Source organism: Gadus macrocephalus, chromosome 2, assembly GCF_031168955.1.
Source record: "Gadus macrocephalus chromosome 2, ASM3116895v1".
NCBI classification, from domain to species: domain Eukaryota; kingdom Metazoa; phylum Chordata; class Actinopteri; order Gadiformes; family Gadidae; genus Gadus; species Gadus macrocephalus.
The window spans coordinates 17,069,814-17,085,697 of record NC_082383.1 but is presented as its reverse complement, the minus strand read 5'-3'; the positions used below and the strand labels follow the sequence as shown (position 1 = coordinate 17,085,697).

The 15,884-nt window shown below is 43.2% G+C and overlaps 5 non-coding genes across 5 annotated transcripts; all 5 read right to left on the bottom strand.

Moving 5' to 3' along the window:
* Positions 1-7,293: 7,293 nt before the first annotated feature.
* Positions 7,294-7,376, bottom strand: trnal-cag (transfer RNA leucine (anticodon CAG)). The gene has a single exon. It is a non-coding gene; the product is annotated as a tRNA-Leu (tRNA).
* Positions 7,377-8,579: 1,203 nt separating this feature from the next.
* On the bottom strand, positions 8,580-8,662 carry trnal-cag (transfer RNA leucine (anticodon CAG)). Its single transcript has one exon. It is a non-coding gene; the product is annotated as a tRNA-Leu (tRNA).
* Positions 8,663-10,291: 1,629 nt separating this feature from the next.
* trnal-cag (transfer RNA leucine (anticodon CAG)) lies at positions 10,292-10,374 on the bottom strand. Its single transcript has one exon. It is a non-coding gene; the product is annotated as a tRNA-Leu (tRNA).
* Positions 10,375-12,441: 2,067 nt separating this feature from the next.
* trnal-cag (transfer RNA leucine (anticodon CAG)) lies at positions 12,442-12,524 on the bottom strand. Its single transcript has one exon. It is a non-coding gene; the product is annotated as a tRNA-Leu (tRNA).
* Positions 12,525-15,025: 2,501 nt separating this feature from the next.
* Positions 15,026-15,108, bottom strand: trnal-cag (transfer RNA leucine (anticodon CAG)). The gene has a single exon. It is a non-coding gene; the product is annotated as a tRNA-Leu (tRNA).
* Positions 15,109-15,884: the final 776 nt, after the last annotated feature.

The window sequence follows — 15,884 nt, the reverse complement described above, 5'->3', positions numbered from 1 at the left end:
GAGTTTAAACCTCCTTACCTTTTCCAAATGTTCTCCATATTACATAGTTTGAACAGATAATAACAATCAACGAGATCCAAATATAATGTCAGAAGTGGGTTTCGAACCCACGCCTCCAGAGGAGACTGCGACCTGAAGGCAGCGCCTTAGACCACTCAGCCATCCTGACGTATTTCATCAGACCCTTCGAATCAATCAACAAAAAACGCCATCATTGTTGGAGCCATTTAGAGGTCTTTTGTGTTGAATATATTTAAGTAAATATAATTTGAGTCAAAGGCTAAAAGTATGGGTTATGAATTATAAAGTGTATGAAATATTATCAAATCTTCATTCATATGTATATTTATGCACTTTGTGATGACGTGGTGATTAGTCCGTTGTGTCACCTGGGGAAGTAGGTGTGTCACGCTCTACCTGGAGCCTATTGGAGGCCCTCATATAGGGCAGGCTAATCACTGTAGTTCGGGTTTGGAAGGCAGAGAGCCAACAGTTTTCTGACCGCATTAGTTCGCATTTGTTCGTATTATCGCATTAGCTTATTATCGCATTAGCGCATTATTGCATTAGATACACTATTATTTTACACTGAAAAGCCCTTTTTGTCCAATACGAATGAACCCTGTTTTGGCCGCAAACAGCCATTGTTTGGAGTTTTTATGTTTATTTCCTGGAAAGTCAACCGGAGTTATTGCTTAATAAATCAATCAACAACAAGTTAAACAATCTCTGTGCGTGCTTCTCAAGAAATGTGTGTCGGACTACCTCTGCCTCAGGAACATATAGGGCGAACAAAGGGTTCGCCACTTCATAGTCAGAAAACTCTGCGAGTCTGACAAACTTTTGGAGAGGACAAAGGAAGACGGGCACGTGCGACAGACGTGCAGCTCGTTTGGATACGCGTGAGTAAACAAACCCACGGATGAGCCGTGCACAATAAAGTGCTTGTGAATATGGATGTGCGGATGAGATCCGCGTTTAAAGCCCCGTTCTATGAACTGTCTGTTTGAAATGAATTATGATGCGATCGCTAAATAAAGTGACAAAAAGGAAAGTGGCACAGATGCTCTGTGCGCGCGCATCCCGCGGACGCGGTGGATAGGCGAACGGAGCAAAATAAATAAGGAAGCGATCTAATAAAAGGAAATCATTAAATCAAACTACAATAAAAAAATGGACATGACCGAACTGAAAACGACCGCGGAAGCGGAGGATCGTTTAAAATCTCTGACTGCGACACGTAGGGGGAAACTTGGAGTGTGCACAAGGAGAATACATGAAACACAAGCCTTGTTGACTGAAGGTGGAAATATTGATGATGTTGACAAATCTATGCATATGTTCAAACAAGCTGTGGATGAGTTTAATAAGGTGCACAATTCTGTTCAAGAGCTGTTATCACAAGAGGAAAAAGAAACGGACACTCTGGACTGGTATGAGCCAAGAGTGATGAACTTCAACTACTTAACAAAGGAGGTTAAAACATGGAAAAAGGAACAGAGTGCACAGTTAAAGGTTGACCCATTGGACAGCATATCAAACATCTCAAGGAAAACAACTGCATCAACTATTTCTTCTGCTGCTCGGCTGGCTTCAGCTGAGAAAGCAGCTCTGGAGGCTAAATCTGCTGCATTAAAGGAAAAACATTCATTGCAGTTGCAGGAAACTATCATCAAATCAAAAATGGAAAAAGTGGAACTGGATGCAGAAATTGCAGCGGCAGATGCAAAAATGAAAGTTCTCTTAAACCCAAATGTAACAGAGTTTTATGGTGATGCTATGAATTAATATTTTGAGGAAACAAGCAAACAGGAAAATGTGGAATAAACATTCACAGACACATCTGCTTTGGAATTCATTCAATTGGGTGCCGTGCCTAAAACTCCACTCCAGAGAGCGGTTGGTGACACTCATAAGAGCTCTCAAGTGGCAAAAGGGGCTGCAAACCCACACCTGGGAGACCCTGCATCCAGTCACATCACTCATGAAAACATCAGCACAATGGTAAAAAGTCAAAGGGATATCACTGAGCTCATGATAATGCAACAAAATCTGTCTCTATTGCCTAAAAGAGAAGTGCCAGTGTTTAAAGGTGATCCACTATCATACCAACCTTTCATGCATGCATTCAAGTACTTAATAGTGGACAAGACAAGTAGTTCCCAGGATAGGCTCTACTTTCTTGAACAGTTCACAGCAGGTCAGGCCAGAGACCTTGTTCGTAGCTGTATGCACATGGACGCAAGAAGAGGATATCCAGAAGCAATGCAACTACTAGAAACACATTTTGGTGATGAGATGAAGATTGCAAATGCTTATCTGAATAAAGCGCTAAGCTGGACAGCTATTAAAGCAGATGATGGGAATGCACTTCAGGCATATTCTTTATACTTGAAGGAATGCCACAACGCCATGCAGGACTTGGAGTACATGGATGAACTGGATGTGACATCCACCTTAAAGCTCATTGTATCCAAGCTTCCCTACAAGCTTAGAGAGAGGTGGCGGTCAAGAGCATATGAGGAATTTCAGAAACGAAAGATTCGGGCTAAGTTCAGACATCTTGTTGAATTTATTGAAAATCAGTCCAACATCTTACTGCACCCAGCATTTGGAGACATTAAAGACCCAACTCCTGCTCAAAGAATATCCCCAAATAACAGGAGCAGTGAAATAAGGACACTTAAAAGCAGAAGTACATTTGTGACAGCTGTGGCAGCACCTGGAGAACAAGACAACAGAAAGTATGCATTTAAAGGACAACAAAACACCAACTTTAATGCTGCTACTTCAGCTGTCTGCTGTTTCTGTGAAGGCAAGCATGCACTACTGGACTGCTTCAAATTTAAATCACAGCCACACAACGAAAAGGTGGAATGTTTGAAAATAAAAGAATATTGCTTCGGTTGCTTAAAAAAGGGTCACATGAGCAAAGACTGCAAGACAAAACTAGACTGCCAAACATGTCAGCGGAAACATCCAACCCTGCTACATATTGACACAAGAACCTCAGATCAGCAACCCCTGCAAAACCGCAATTCCACAGCACCAAAGCAGACATCAATAAACAGTGTACAAGTGTTGGCTGATGACGCAACAGGGGCCGGTAAAGCATGTGCTCTCGCTATTGTTCCAGTTCAAGTTAAAGCTGCCAAAGGAAGCAAGTGCATTCAAACTTACGCTTTCCTTGATCCGGGAAGCTCAGCCACATTTTGCACAGAGAAGCTAATGAACCAACTGAATGTGACCGGACGCAAAACTGACGTTCTGCTGCGGACAATGGGACAGGAAAACAATGTGAGCTGTTATGAGATCACAGGACTGGAAGTTGGCAATCTAGATGGAACTGAATTTATTGACCTACCTGAAGTTTACACACAAGTCAAAATCCCTGTTTCAAAGGAAAACCTACTTACCCAATCAGAAGTAAGGAAATGGCCGTACCTCCGTGGAATCCAAAAGGAAGAGATTGATGCTGACATTGAAATGCTGATAGGAATGAATGTTCCTAAAGCGATGGAACCCTGGCAGATAATTAACAGCCAGAGTAATGGACCATACGCAGTGAAGACACTTCTCGGATGGGTGGTGAATGGGCCCCTCAAGTCTTCATCTGCAATGGATAAACATAAAGTATCAATGACAGTGAATCGCATTTCCATGGATAATCTGAAAGACCTGCTACTCAGGCAGTACAACCAAGAGTTCCCGGAAAAGGAATCTGAGGAGAAGAAAGAGATGTCATGCGAGGACAGGAGATTTATGGAGCTGGCCCAAAGTTCTAAAGTGTTAGAAAGTGAACATTACATCCTGCCCCTGCCGTTTCGAGAAAAGGAGTTACTAATGCCAAATAATTACAACGTGGCACTGCAGCGGACATTAAACCTGGCTGGGAAATTCAAGAGAAGCTCTACCTATGCTGAAGAATACAAGGTCTTCATGGAAAACGTGCTGCAGAAAGGCTACTCAGAGAAGGTACCCCAAGAGCAAGTCCAAAGAAATGACATCCAAGTTTGGTATTTTCCTCATCATGGGGTTTACCATAAAAGAAAGAAGAAGAGATGGAAACAAATCCAGTATTTTGCGGATCTGTTCCTGCAGAAGTGGATAAAAGAATATCTGCCACTCATGCAGCAACGCCAAAAGTGGACTAACACCAGGAGAAACTTTAACATCAACGATGTGGTGGTCATCGTAGATGATACTGCACCAAGGAACTCATGGCTCCTTGGCCGTGTAGTAAAGACTTTGCCTGGACCTAAAGGTCTCGTCCGGAGTGTTTTGGTCCGAACAAAGACGAATACCCTGCAAAGGCCCATTGATAAGCTCTGCTTGCTTCTGGAAGCTGAAAACTGATCTTAATAACATGAAGAATGCCACACACACGTACACACATGCCCCGCTACAGATGGCCCTGCACACACTGTCCTTGCATACATGAACTCCACGTTCACTGGACTATTATTCCTGTCTAAGAGACATTCATGCAACATGGACTTTGGGGGGGATTCAAGAGGGGATGATGTCAATTGTGTTGTATTGTTGTTGGATGTGATATATTTTTGAAGGATTTTGGTTGGTTTATATATGTACTCATATGGCTCCTTATAGTAAATTAAGGTAATTGTTTTGTGGTAACATCACAATTAGGGGCCGGTATGTTGGAGCCATTTAGAGGTCTTTTGTGTTGAATATATTTAAGTAAATATAATTTGAGTCTAAGGCTAAAAGTATGAGTTATGAATTATAAAGTGTATGAAATATTATCAAATCTTCATTCATATGTATATTTATGCACTTTGTGATGACGTGGTGATTAGTCCGTTGTGTCACCTGGGGAAGTAGGTGTGTCACTCTCTACCTGGAGCCTATTGGAGGCCCTCATATAGGGCAGGCTAATCACTGTAGTTCGGGTTTGGAAGGCAGAGAGCCAACAGTTTTCTGACCGCATTAGTTCGCATTAGTTTGCATTAGTTTGTATTATCGCATTAGCTTATTATCGCATTAGCGCATTATTGCATTAGATACACTATTATTTTACACTGAAAAGCCCCTTTTGTCCAATACGAATGAACCCTGTTTTGGCCGCAAACAGCCATTGTTTGGAGTTTTTATGTTTATTTCCTGGAAAGTCAACCGGAGTTATTGCTTAATAAATCAATCAACAACAAGTTAAACAATCTCTGTGCGTGCTTCTCAAGAAATGTGTGTCGGATTACCTCTGCCTCAGGAACACATAGGGCGAACAAAGGGTTCGCCACTTCAATCATGGTTACTGCTCTCGTATGTTCAAATGTCCGTAAAACAAGGACCGATAATAAACCCCAGCTACCATGCGCTGTAACGTTACCATTGTTACATGGGTTACACTACTTACATAAACTAATGCACACACACGCACGTTTACGAGCACACAGATTGAGACAGAAAGACAACCCTCTCATTTCCAATTTCCACTACCCCACCGTAGCCAGCCAGTCACTTTGAGTTTAAATCTCCTTACCTTTTCCAAATGTTCTCCATATTACAAAGTTTGAACAGATAATCACAATCAAAGAGATCCAAATGAAGTGTCAGAAGTGGGATTCGAACCCACGCCTCCAGAGGAGACTACGACCTGAACGCAGCACCTTAGACCGCTCGGCCATCCTGACGTATTGTATCAGACTCTTCGAATCAATCAACGCAACACACCATCATGGTTACTGCTCTCGTATGTTCAAATGTCCGTAAAACAAGGACTGATAATAAACCACAGCTTCCATGCGCTGTAACCTTACCATAGTTACATGGATTACACTACTTACATAAACTAATGCACAGACACGGACGTGCACACAAAGATTGAGACAGAAAGACACCTCTCATTACCCATTTCCACTACCCCACCGTAGCCAGCCAGTCACTTTGAGTTTAAATCTCCTTACCTTTTCCACATGTTCTTCATATTACAATGTTTGAACAGTTAGTCACAATCAAAGAGATCCAAATGAATTGTCAGAAGTGGGATTCTAACCCACGCCTCCAGAGGAGACTGCGACCTGAACGCAGCGCCTTAGACCGCTCGGCCATCCTGACGTTTTTTAACATAGTCTACGAATCAATCAACAAAAAACGCCATCATGGTTACTGCTCTCGTATGTTCAAATGTCCTTAAAACAAGGACCGATAATAAACCCCAACTACCATGCGCTGTAACGTTACCATTATTACATGGGTTACACTACTTACATAAACTAATGCACACACACGCACGTTTACGAGCACACGCACACACAGATTGAGACAGAAAGACACCCCTCTCATTTCCAATTTCCACTACCCCACCGTAGCCAGCCAGTCACTTTGAGTTTAAATCTCCTTACCTTTTCCAAATGTTCTCCATGTTACAAAGTTTGAACAGATAATCACAATCAACGAGAGCCAAATGAAATGTCAGAAGTGGGATTCGAACCCACTCCTCCAGAGGAGACTGCGACCTGAACGCAGCGCCTTAGACCGCTCGGCCATCCTGACGTATTTAAACAGACCCTTCGAATCAATCAACAAAAAACGCCATCATGGTTACTGCTCTCGTATGTTCAAATGTCCGTAAAACAAGGACCGATAATAAACCCCAGCTACCATGCGCTGTAACGTTACCATTGTTACATGGGTTACACTACTTACATAAACTAATGCACAGACACGGACGTGCACACAAAGATTGAGACAGAAAGACACCTCTCATTACCCATTTCCACTACCCCACCGTAGCCAGCCAGTCACTTTGAGTTTAAATCTCCTTACCTTTTCCACATGTTCTTCATATTACAATGTTTGAACAGTTAGTCACAATCAAAGAGATCCAAATGAATTGTCAGAAGTGGGATTCTAACCCACGCCTCCAGAGGAGACTGCGACCTGAACGCAGCGCCTTAGACCGCTCGTCCATCCTGACGTTTTTTAACATAGTCTACGAAACAATAAACACAACACACCATCATGGTTACTGCTCTCGTGTGTTCAAATTTCCGTAAAACAAGGACCGATAATAAACCCCAGCGATCATGCGCTGTAACGTTACCATAGTTAGATGGGTTCCACTACTTACATTAACTAATGCACACACGCCGGTTCACGAGCACACTCACACACAGATTGAGACAGAAAGACAACCCTCGCATTTACAATTTCCACTACCCCACCGTAGCCAGCCAGTCACTTTGAGTTTAAATCTCCTTACCTTTTCCAAATGTTCTCCATATTACAAAGTTTGAACAGATAATCACAATCAAAGAGATCCAAATGAAGTGTCAGAAGTGGGATTCGAACCCACGCCTCCAGAGGAGACTGCGACCTGAACGCAGCGCCTTAGACCGCTCGGCCATCCTGACGTAATTCATCAGACCCTTCGAATCAATAAACACAACACACCATCATGGTTACTGCTCTCGTATGTACAAATGTCCGTAAAACATGGACCCATAATAAACCCCAGCTACCATGTGCTGTAACCTTACCATAGTTACATGGATTACACTACTTACATAAATTAATGCACAGACACGGACGTGCACACAAAGATTGAGACAGAAAGACACCCGTCTCATTTCCCCTTTCTACTACCCCAAAGTAGCCAGCCAGTCACTTTGAGTTTAAACCTCCTTTCCTTTTCCAAATGTTCTCCATATTACATAGTTTGAACAGATAATAACAATGAACGAGATCCAAATATACTGTCAGAAGAGGGATTCGAACCCACGCCTCCAGAGGAGACTGCGAGCTGAACGCAGCGCCTTTGACCGCTCGGCCATCCTGACGTATTTCATCCGACCCTTCGAATCAATCAACAAAAAACGCCATCATGGTTACTGCTCTCGTATGTTCAAATGTCCGTAAAACAAGGACCGATTATAAACCACAGCTTCCATGCGCTGTAACCTTACCATAGTTACATGGATTACACTACTTACATAAACTAATGCACAGACACGGACGTGCACACAACGATTGAGACAGAAAGACACCTCTCATTACCCATTTCCACTACCCCACCGTAGCCAGCCAGTCACTTTGAGTTTAAATCTCCTTACCTTTTCCACATGTTCTTCATATTACAATGTTTGAACAGTTAGTCACAATCAAAGAGATCCAAATGAATTGTCAGAAGTGGGATTCTAACCCACGCCTCCAGAGGAGACTGCGACCTGAACGCAGCGCCTTAGACCGCTCGGCCATCCTGACGTTTTTTAACATAGTCTACGAATCAATAAACACAACACACCATCATGGTTACTGCTCTCGTATGTTCAAATGTCCGTAAAACAAGGACCGATAATAAACCCCAGCGATCATGCGCTGTAACGTTACCATAGTTACATGGGTTCCACTACTTACATTAACTAATGCACACACGCAGGTTCACGAGCACACTCACACACAGATTGAGACAGAAAGACAACCCTCTCATTTACAATTTCCACTACCCCACCGTAGCCAGCCAGTCACTTTGAGTTTAAATCTCCTTACCTTTTCCAAATGTTCTCCATATTACAAAGTTTGAACAGATAATCACAATCAAAGAGATCCAAATGAAGTGTCAGAAGTGGGATTCGAACCCACGCCTCCAGAGGAGACTGCGACCTGAACGCAGCGCCTTAGACCGCTCGGCCATCCTGACGTAATTCATCAGACCCTTCGAATCAATAAACACAACACACCATCATGGTTACTGCTCTCGTATGTACAAATGTCCGTAAAACATGGACCCATAATAAACCCCAGCTACCATGTGCTGTAACCTTACCATAGTTACATGGATTACACTACTTACATAAACTAATGCACAGACACGGACGTGCACACAAAGATTGAGACAGAAAGACACCCGTCTCATTTCCACTTTCTACTACCCCAAAGTAGCCAGCCAGTCACTTTGAGTTTAAACCTCCTTTCCTTTTCCAAATGTTCTCCATATTACATAGTTTGAACAGATAATAACAATGAACGAGATCCAAATATACTGTCAGAAGAGGGATTCGAACCCACGCCTCCAGAGGAGACTGCGAGCTGAACGCAGCGCCTTTGACCGCTCGGCCATCCTGACGTATTTCATCCGACCCTTCGAATCAATCAACAAAAAACGCCATCATGGTTACTGCTCTCGTATGTTCAAATGTCCGTAAAACAAGGACCGATTATAAACCACAGCTTCCATGCGCTGTAACCTTACCATAGTTACATGGATTACACTACTTACATAAACTAATGCACAGACACGGACGTGCACACAAAGATTGAGACAGAAAGACACCTCTCATTACCCATTTCCACTACCCCACCGTAGCCAGCCAGTCACTTTGAGTTTAAATCTCCTTACCTTTTCCACATGTTCTTCATATTACAATGTTTGAACAGTTAGTCACAATCAAAGAGATCCAAATGAATTGTCAGAAGTGGGATTCTAACCCACGCCTCCAGAGGAGACTGCGACCTGAACGCAGCGCCTTAGACCGCTCGGCCATCCTGACGTTTTTTAACATAGTCTACGAATCAATAAACACAACACACCATCATGGTTACTGCTCTCGTATGTTCAAATGTCCGTAAAACAAGGACCGATAATAAACCCCAGCGATCATGCGCTGTAACGTTACCATAGTTACATGGGTTCCACTACTTACATTAACTAATGCACACACGCAGGTTCACGAGCACACTCACACACAGATTGAGACAGAAAGACAACCCTCTCATTTACAATTTCCACTACCCCACCGTAGCCAGCCAGTCACTTTGAGTTTAAATCTCCTTACCTTTTCCAAATGTTCTCCATATTACAAAGTTTGAACAGATAATCACAATCAAAGAGATCCAAATGAAGTGTCAGAAGTGGGATTCGAACCCACACCTCCAGAGGAGACTACGACCTGAACGCAGCGCCTTAGACCGCTCGGCCATCCTGATGTATTTCATCAAACCCTTCGAATCAATAAACCCAAAACGCCATCATGGTTACTGCTCTCGTATGTTCAAATGTCCGTAAAACATGGACCCATAATAAACCCCAGCTACCATGTGCTGTAACCTTACCATAGTTACATGGATTACACCACTTACATAAACTAATGCACAGACACGGACGTGCACACAAAGATTGAGACAGAAAGACACCCGTCTCATTTCCCCTTTCTACTACCCCAAAGTAGCCAGCCAGTCACTTTGAGTTTAAACCTCCTTACCTTTTCCAAATGTTCTCCATATTACATAGTTTGAACAGATAATAGCAATCAACGAGATCCAAATATAATGTCAGAAGTGGGATTCGAACCCACGCCTCCAGAGGAGACTGCGACCTGAACGCAGCGCCTTAGACCGCTCGGCCATCCTGACGAATTTCATCAGACCCTTCGAATCAATCAACAAAAAACGCCATCATGGTTACTGCTCTCGTATGTTCAAATGTCCGTAAAACAAGGACCGATAATAAACCCCAGCTACCATGCGCTGTAACGTTACCATTGTTACATGGGTTACACTACTTACATTAACTATTGCACACACGCAGGTTCAAGAGCACACTCACACACAGATTGAGACAGAAAGACAACCCTCTCATTTACAATTTCCACTACCCCACCGTAGCCAGCCAATCACTTTGAGTTTAAACCTCCTTACCTTTTCCAAATGTTCTCCATATTACATAGTTTGAACAGATAATAACAATCAACGAGATCCAAATATAATGTCAGTAGTGGGATTCAAACCAACGCCTCCAGAGGAGACTGCGACCTGAACGCAGCGCCTAAGACCGCTCGGCCATCCTGACGTATTATATCAAACCCTTCGAATCAATCAACGCAACACACCATCATGGTTACTGCTCTCGTATGTTCAAATGTCCGTAAAACAAGGACCGATAATAAACCACAGCTTCCATGCGCTGTAACCTTACCATAGTTATATGGATTACACTGCTTACATAAACTAATGCACAGACACGGACGTGCACACAAAGATTGAGACAGAAAGACACCTCTCATTACCCATTACCACTACCCCACCGTAGCCAGCCAGTCACTTTGAGTTTAAATCTCCTTACCTTTTCCACATGTTCTTCATATTACAATGTTTGAACAGTTAGTCACAATCAAAGAGATCCAAATGAATTGTCAGAAGTGGGATTCTAACCCACGCCTCCAGAGGAGACTGCGACCTGAACGCAGCGCCTTAGACCGCTCGTCCATCCTGACGTTTTTTAACATAGTCTACGAATCAATAAACACAACACACCATCATGGTTACTGCTCTCGTATGTTCAAATGTCCGTAAAACATGGACCCATAATAAACCCCAGCTACCATGTGCTGTAACCTTACCATAGTTACATGGATTACACTACTTACCTTAACTAATGCACAGACACGGACGTGCACACAAAGATTGAGACAGAAAGACACCCGTCTCATTTCCCCTTTCTACTACCCCAAAGTAGCCAGCCAGTCACTTTGAGTTTAAACCTCCTTACCTTTTCCAAATGTTCTCCATATTACATAGTTTGAACAGATAATAACAATCAACGAGATCCAAATTTAATGTCAGACGTGGGATTCGAACCCACGCCTCCAGAGGAGACTGCGACCTGAACGCAGCGCCTTAGACCGCTCGGCCATCCTGACGTATTATATCAGACGCTTCGAATCAATCAACAAAAAACGCCATCATGGTTACTGCTCTCGTATGTTCAAATGTCCTTAAAACAAGGACCGATAATAAACCCCAACTACCATGCGCTGTAACGTTACCATTATTACATGGGTTACACTACTTACATAAACTAATGCACACACACGCACGTTTACGAGCACACGCACACACAGATTGAGACAGAAAGACACCCCTCTCATTTCCAATTTCCACTACCCCACCGTAGCCAGCCAGTCACTTTGAGTTTAAATCTCCTTACCTTTTCCAAATGTTCTCCATGTTACAAAGTTTGAACAGATAATCACAATCAAAGAGATCCAAATGAAGTGTCAGAAGTGGGATTCGAACCCACACCTCCAGAGGAGACTACGACCTGAACGCAGCGCCTTAGACCGCTCGGCCATCCTGATGTATTTCATCAAACCCTTCGAATCAATAAACCCAAAACGCCATCATGGTTACTGCTCTCGTATGTTCAAATGTCCGTAAAACATGGACCCATAATAAACCCCAGCTACCATGTGCTGTAACCTTACCATAGTTACATGGATTACACCACTTACATAAACTAATGCACAGACACGGACGTGCACACAAAGATTGAGACAGAAAGACACCCGTCTCATTTCCCCTTTCTACTACCCCAAAGTAGCCAGCCAGTCACTTTGAGTTTAAACCTCCTTACCTTTTCCAAATGTTCTCCATATTACATAGTTTGAACAGATAATAGCAATCAACGAGATCCAAATATAATGTCAGAAGTGGGATTCGAACCCACGCCTCCAGAGGAGACTGCGACCTGAACGCAGCGCCTTAGACCGCTCGGCCATCCTGACGAATTTCATCAGACCCTTCGAATCAATCAACAAAAAACGCCATCATGGTTACTGCTCTCGTATGTTCAAATGTCCGTAAAACAAGGACCGATAATAAACCCCAGCTACCATGCGCTGTAACGTTACCATTGTTACATGGGTTACACTACTTACATTAACTATTGCACACACGCAGGTTCAAGAGCACACTCACACACAGATTGAGACAGAAAGACAACCCTCTCATTTACAATTTCCACTACCCCACCGTAGCCAGCCAATCACTTTGAGTTTAAACCTCCTTACCTTTTCCAAATGTTCTCCATATTACATAGTTTGAACAGATAATAACAATCAACGAGATCCAAATATAATGTCAGTAGTGGGATTCAAACCCACGCCTCCAGAGGAGACTGCGACCTGAACGCAGCGCCTAAGACCGCTCGGCCATCCTGACGTATTATATCAAACCCTTCGAATCAATCAACGCAACACACCATCATGGTTACTGCTCTCGTATGTTCAAATGTCCGTAAAACAAGGACCGATAATAAACCACAGCTTCCATGCGCTGTAACCTTACCATAGTTATATGGATTACACTGCTTACATAAACTAATGCACAGACACGGACGTGCACACAAAGATTGAGACAGAAAGACACCTCTCATTACCCATTACCACTACCCCACCGTAGCCAGCCAGTCACTTTGAGTTTAAATCTCCTTACCTTTTCCACATGTTCTTCATATTACAATGTTTGAACAGTTAGTCACAATCAAAGAGATCCAAATGAATTGTCAGAAGTGGGATTCTAACCCACGCCTCCAGAGGAGACTGCGACCTGAACGCAGCGCCTTAGACCGCTCGTCCATCCTGACGTTTTTTAACATAGTCTACGAATCAATAAACACAACACACCATCATGGTTACTGCTCTCGTATGTTCAAATGTCCGTAAAACATGGACCCATAATAAACCCCAGCTACCATGTGCTGTAACCTTACCATAGTTACATGGATTACACTACTTACCTTAACTAATGCACAGACACGGACGTGCACACAAAGATTGAGACAGAAAGACACCCGTCTCATTTCCCCTTTCTACTACCCCAAAGTAGCCAGCCAGTCACTTTGAGTTTAAACCTCCTTACCTTTTCCAAATGTTCTCCATATTACATAGTTTGAACAGATAATAACAATCAACGAGATCCAAATTTAATGTCAGACGTGGGATTCGAACCCACGCCTCCAGAGGAGACTGCGACCTGAACGCAGCGCCTTAGACCGCTCGGCCATCCTGACGTATTATATCAGACGTTTCGAATCAATCAACTAAAAACGCCATCATGGTTACTGCTCTCGTATGTTCAAATGTCCTTAAAACAAGGACCGATAATAAACCCCAACTACCATGCGCTGTAACGTTACCATTATTACATGGGTTACACTACTTACATAAACTAATGCACACACACGCACGTTTACGAGCACACGCACACACAGATTGAGACAGAAAGACACCCCTCTCATTTCCAATTTCCACTACCCCACCGTAGCCAGCCAGTCACTTTGAGTTTAAATCTCCTTACCTTTTCCAAATGTTCTCCATGTTACAAAGTTTGAACAGATAATCACAATCAACGAGAGCCAAATGAAATGTCAGAAGTGGGATTCGAACCCACGCCTCCAGAGGAGACTGCGACCTGAACGCATCGCCTTAGACCGCTCGGCCATCCTGACGTATTTAAACAGACCCTTCGAATCAATCAACAAAAAACGCCATCATGGTTACTGCTCTCGTACGTTCAAATGTCCTTAAAACAAGGACCGATAATAAACCCCAGCTACCATGCGCTGTAACGTTACCATTGTTACATGGGTTACACTACTTACATAAACTAATGCACAGACACGGACGTGCACACAAAGATTGAGACAGAAAGACACCTCTCATTACCCATTTCCACTACCCCACCGTAGCCAGCCAGTCACTTTGAGTATAAATCTCCTTACCTTTTCCACATGTTCTTCATATTACAATGTTTGAACAGTTAGTCACAATCAAAGAGATCCAAATGAATTGTCAGAAGTGGGATTCTAACCCACGCCTCCAGAGGAGACTGCGACCTGAACGCAGCGCCTTAGACCGCTCGACCATCCTGACGTTTTTTAACATAGTCTACGAATCAATAAACACAACACACCATCATGGTTACTGCTCTCGTATGTTCAAATTTCCGTAAAACAAGGACCGATAATAAACCCCAGCGATCATGCGCTGTAACGTTACCATAGTTACATGGGTTCCACTACTTACATTAACTAATGCACACACGCCGGTTCACGAGCACACTCACACACAGATTGAGACAGAAAGACAACCCTCTCATTTACAATTTCCACTACCCCACCGTAGCCAGCCAGTCACTTTGAGTTTAAATCTCCTTACCTTTTCCAAATGTTCTCCATATTACAAAGTTTGAACAGATAATCACAATCAAAGAGATCCAAATGAAGTGTCAGAAGTGGGATTCGAACCCACGCCTCCAGAGGAGACTGCGACCTGAACGCAGCGCCTTAGACCGCTCGGCCATCCTGACGTAATTCATCAGACCCTTCGAATCAATAAAGACAACACACCATCATGGTTACTGCTCTCGTATGTACAAATGTCCGTAAAACATGGACCCATAATAAACCCCAGCTACCATGTGCTGTAACCTTACCATAGTTACATGGATTACACTACTTACATAAACTAATGCACAGACACGGACGTGCACACAAAGATTGAGACAGAAAGATACCCGTCTCATTTCCCCTTTCTACTACCCCAAAGTAGCCAGCCAGTCACTTTGAGTTTAAACCTCCTTTCCTTTTCCAAATGTTCTCCATATTACATAGTTTGAACAGATAATAACAATGAACAAGATCCAAATATACTGTCAGAAGAGGGAATCGAACCCACTCCTCCAGAGGAGACTGCGACCTGAACGCAGCGCCTTAGACCGCTCGGCAATCCTGCCGTATTGCTTCAGACGCTTCGAATCAATCAACGAAAAACGCCATCATGGTTAATGCTCTCGTATGTTCAAATGTCCGTAAAACAAGGACCGATAATAAACCCCAGCTACCATGCGCTGTAACGTTACCATAGTTACATGGGTTACACTACTTACGTAAACTAATGCACACACACGCACGTTTACGAGCACACGCACACACAGATTGAGACAGAAAGACACCCCTCTCATTTCCAATTTCCACTACCCCACCGTAGCCAGCCAGTCACTTTGAGTTTAAATCTCCTTACCTTTTCCAAATGTTCTCCATGTTACAAAGTTTGAACAGATAATCACAATCAACGAGAGCCAAA